Raw genomic sequence first — 909 nt, 5'->3', positions numbered from 1 at the left:
GCCATTTTAAAACTTGTGAAACGTTAATTCCCTTAAAAACTTACTTGCTACGGAAGCTTACTTTTAAACAGTTACGGAAACGTGATATTTTGAAAACCAGTTGTTTTTTTGGAAAATCGCGCCCTACTTCTAACAAATATTAAGCATACTAAATAAATTTCCCAAATAAAAAGTTAAGAAAATAAAGAGGCCTTAATACAACCCAAATCAAAAACCAATGTGCTTAACTAAATAAATGAAATAGAAAAAACATGTACAGTTGTGTGGTCGTCTCCGAGTCCCTCTACGACACCGATCCATATAACGCTGGGGATTACCTACACAGTTAATAAACGGGGTGAGTTTACGAAAACTCAGTGTGTAATCCCCTTACTAGAGTAACAGTCAGTATACAAAAATAGAAACAGTCTGGGCCAGAGCCCTTTAACAGTAACAGTATAGTCCAGTTCAGAGCATATGTGGGTCAAAGCCCGTTACAATATCATTTGGGTTACAGCCCATAATAGAATCAATTGGGCCTAGCCCATCTCAGTAACAAAACAGAATGTGTGAATGCATGGATGCATGTTATCCCATCCAATCCTGTACACCATCTCTGTCCAACCCAACACACCATGCAGGGATAAAATTGACCCACCCAGCCCTACACACCAAGTATGGGGATAAGATCAATCCATCTAACCCTACACACCAAATGGTACCATAAAACGACACATATCTTATACATGCAGCATAGCTCCCAAATAGCAGGCTAAAAACCTTTCAGTCTCCCTTCTCTTCGCAATAATCCAACCCAATGCAATGCAATGGCATGCTCATATGCAGATATCAAATCATAACATTATCATCACATCAGAACAGATACACATGAGCTTTTACATACATCTTAGTATCATATTAGAGTATAAG

The sequence above is a fragment of the Gossypium arboreum genome, chromosome 10, assembly GCF_025698485.1.
Source record: "Gossypium arboreum isolate Shixiya-1 chromosome 10, ASM2569848v2, whole genome shotgun sequence".
NCBI classification, from domain to species: Eukaryota; Viridiplantae; Streptophyta; class Magnoliopsida; order Malvales; family Malvaceae; genus Gossypium; species Gossypium arboreum.
This window is presented reverse-complemented; position numbering follows the sequence as displayed.